This window comes from Rhagoletis pomonella, unplaced genomic scaffold (assembly GCF_013731165.1).
Source record: "Rhagoletis pomonella isolate Grant_MI unplaced genomic scaffold, Rhpom_1.0 Rhpom_scaffold_00641, whole genome shotgun sequence".
In the NCBI taxonomy this organism is placed as follows: Eukaryota; Metazoa; Arthropoda; class Insecta; order Diptera; family Tephritidae; genus Rhagoletis; species Rhagoletis pomonella.
Window position 1 is genome coordinate 44,904 of NW_023459195.1, and position 4,387 is coordinate 49,290.

Genomic DNA, 4,387 nt, shown 5'->3' on the forward strand with positions numbered 1-4,387 from the left:
TCAGCTGACCAACCTCCCTCCTTTGAGGAGGATTGTCCACCTCAAACGTGATTTATCCTTCTCAAAAATATTGTCCTCCTCTTGAGCAAAAATGTCCTCCTTGTCCTCCTTTTCAAGTTTTATTGCAGTGATGATATTTTCAACATATTTCGTTAAGAATTTTATTATGTCCTAATCGTACACAATCATTGAATTTAAAAGGAGTTTACATTTTTCAACTTTCAGTTCAATGATGTAAACTTTTAATTCAACTAACTGCCTGTGAGAGTTGAACAGTGTAAACGCCTTTTAGCCTTATTTAATACGGATTTCTCACGGCATCCCAATTACGTAGTTCTCTCTCTCATTCGTAATTCGCACTCCAATTACCCTTCGAATTACGTAATTCGTCATACTACATTTTGAGAGGGAATAACCACGTTTGTTGGTGATTAGGATCCAATTACCCAGAGAACTACGAACAAATCGCTGCCGTCTCTAATTTTTATCGGAAATTTATCGACACCAGTTCAAAAAATTAAAACTGGCACTTTTTCTGAGTACGAAAAGTAAAGTTTATACATGTGTACATCGCCAATTTAATACGGAAACTAATGAATTTTTAGAAATCGCTTACATTTTGCACAAATTTTGTAGCGAAGAAAAAAAAAACAAAACACAAAGATAGAGAACTGTGAAATCGAATTAACAATGTGCCCGTGGGAAAGGGGTAATACTATGTCCCCACGAGTACTGTAATTACGTAGTTCGCTTCTGAATTACTTTGATGAATTACCCCGTTTACGCGACTCACTCCTAATTCGATTTGACAATTCATTGTATTTTTCCTTCATTTCCCCCTTTCTTTGTTTTGATTTTTCCTATTCTCGCTTGCCTTGAAGCTGAGATCGATAAATTTCCGATGAAAATTAGAGACGGCAGCGATCTGTTCGTAATTCGCATGGTAATTGGATCTGAATTACTACAAATGAGGTAATTCGCTTTCACTATTTTGTACGGCAATCACGAATGGGAGAGCGAATTACGTGTCGTGAGAACTTAGTATAATTCGCGATCGTAATTGGAGGATCGAACAAAGTAATTCACGGTGCCGCACAGTGTAAGATTTGACTCATCTAGCTGCTTTTAATTCTGTAATTCGAAAACTATTGAAGATAGATTAATGAAATTTTGCACAAGGTACGTTATAAGATAGGCGAAGCTTTTTACAAAAAATTGGTAATTTATAGTTACTGTCACGCCACCCCATTATATAACTGCAATTTTTAAAATTGCAAAAACTGAAATATTTACCTACTACAAAGGCTAAAATGTCCAAAATTTATATTTAGAATTTCCCTATAACAAGGAATTATAAACTTACAGAAATGGACTTAAAAATAAATATATATTTTTTTAAATTATGGGCGTGGAAAATATCGATAAAAAAGTCAAGCTGGGTCAGCAAAATTCCGTTATAAGTTCAATATTTCTTGCTGTATTTACAAAAATGGGATACCATTGGAAATGTAATGAATCAGGCTTTCTCTATTCAAAGCCAAAATACAAGAATTTGTCTCGGTCGAGATAAAATGCAAATGAATCACTCGAAGAAAATGAAAACCTCAGTAGGCCAGAAAAAAGAAAGTTTCGTCAAAACCTGCACTTTCCAGCAGCTAAAATTGTGTTGTTTTCGGGTCTAATAAAAATAATAATTTGCTAAAAATAAGTCTATGTCAACATCGTTTTACTTTACTTAGCTGTGAGGTTGTACTTTATTGTGCTCTGATTTTGGCTTTCTACTTACTAAGTTCATTGTGCTAATTCTGTGTTAAAGTAGTGATAAAAAGTGCTTATGAGCATCAGAGTGTGAAATAATTGAAGCTAAGTGAAAGTTATTGGTTTTATATTAAAGTAAATTTAATTAAATTTCACTAGCATACATTCTCATTTTGCCGAGTCATTTGTTGCTATCATTGTTCTTCTAGTAATTCTTGTCACAGCTGTTTGCGTTGCGTTTATTAAGTGTCATAATTACGGTGCCCTCTAAATTGCTAAGATGCACGTACACATATATTTTTCTTTTTTCTAATACTTCTTTGTTCTTCTTCTCCTCCTCACACATTTTTACAACCTACGGTTTCCCTTAATGTTATTTTTAAACTTTTATAATTAAATTAAGTTCAAACACTGTAAAATAACTCATGGTTGTGTGTTTGATTATAATAAATGAAATGAAATAACTCAAACTGTTCGCTACATTTATTTAAAGCTATTTATGTACATCAGCTCCTTAATTGTTATAATTTATTTTGTTTGTCTTTTATTAACGAGTGTATTACATAAATCTTTCAATATGAAGTGTGATCTTGATACTAGCCAAATTAAAAGTGATTCTGAATGCTACTTATCGTGCTGACTGTGTGATGGTATTTACCATCTGAAATGTCCTGTTTTGACGGGAAGAATTCTGGACGCTATTAATGATGGCAAGGGCCTACGCTGGTCTTGCGTAAAGTGCAGGTCAACCGAAGTTGATCTATTCAAGCTATTTAGGCAAATCAGAAATGGTTTTACAGAAGTAGGAAGAGAGTTGTCGGTACTGACAGAAAAATTTAAGCATTATGAAGATATGTTTAAATCATTCAAATGCTTAGATACCTTGCAATCTGTTAAGGATATCCGTGTGTCTAAACGTAAGCGTCTTTATAGTCCATCTAAGGAAATTGCTGCCGTTGCACGTCAGAATAATCTTCCGACGGACTTAATTAATTTATCCTCTCCGTGTCCTCCGGCATCAGAATCCTCAGCCTCAAAAGACCGTGTAACGAAATCTGCTTCGGATAATAAAGAGCCTGAAGTATCTTCCCCTTCCCCCATTGAAGTGGTGGCATCATCTTCAAAGCCTCCACCGCCTTGCCTATCCTCAACTACTAACGCAGAAACTCAACCCCCTCCACCGGTAGTCCAGTCTGATACGAGGAAACTAGTTGTGGTTCAGCCAAAGAAGTCAATCTTTGTTTCTAGATTTTCGAGAGACACTACCGAAGACGATATAAAGCTTTATATCTCATCAAAAATTACAACTGTCGACTTAAGCATCAGAAAATTTAATTTTAATTACAAAAGAAATATTGCTTCATTTAAAATTGACGTAAATTTAGATAATTTTAATGCGCTGCTTAGTAGTTCTTTTTGGCCCCCCGGAGCTTTCTTTCGTGAATTCGAATATAGGCCTAAAAAAGTAAATAACTTAGCTAATATTCCCCGTCATAACACTGAATCAAAAAACTAATTAATAAATCTGCTTTAAGTATTTATTACCAAAATGTAAGAGGCTTAAATACTAAATTAACGAACTTATACTTTAAAGGCCTTGAATGTAATTATAATATTCTTTCTTTTACTGAAACTTGGCTGAAACCTCACATTTTCAATTCAGAGATTCGTCCAAATAATTATCATATCTATAGACAAGATAGGGCGGACAGAATCGGCGGCGGCGTACTTTTCGCTGTAGACTCTCCAATACCATCTGAAGAAGTTAGTCTTCCACACATTGATTCAGTAGAGTTCAAATGCATTCGTGTACAAGGTGGAAAAGGGTCTATTTACTTAGCTCTGTGCTATATCCCTCCCCGATCAGACACATTGGTGTATTCACGACTCATCACTTTACTGAAATCAGTTAATTTACTGACTAAACCTTATGATTCAATGATTGTGTTGGATGATTTTAATTTACCAAGCATATCATGGAACATCATTGACAAGGATATCATACCTTTCGCATCTAGTGCATGCAACAACGTATTTTTAGAGGAGATGGCTGAACTCTGCCTAACTCATGCTAATGTACTTCACAATAAGTTTGGTAAAGTATTAGATCTTGTTTATATTGATGATGCATCTAAGTCCGTTGTAAATAAGTGTGATCCACTAGTTTTGCCCGAAGATGTCTACCACCCTGCTATGGAGGTATCTTACGAAGTTATAAGTGATGGTCAAAATTGCAGTACCCAGCATACGAACCAAATATTCGCTTTGATTTTTCGAAAGCCAACTTTAAAATGCTTAACAAAGAACTGTCTAAATTGTCGTGGCCTGCATTTATAGAAAGTATTGAACAAAGCGTTGCACTTTTTAACTTTACATAAATTATTTGAAAAGCATGTGCCTAAACGTATGTATGTTCCTGAAGAACAAACACAGTTATGGTTCACTAAAGAACTGAGAAATTTGAAAAACAGAAAGTCGCGTTATTTTAGATTACACAAAAAAACCGGTTTACACTCATACTATGTAAAATACTCACTTTTGCGTCATAAGTTTTTTGAATTAAACAAAAAGTGTTATAAAGCTTACTTGTGTAATATCAAACGGCGTAAAATATATAACCCCAAATCCT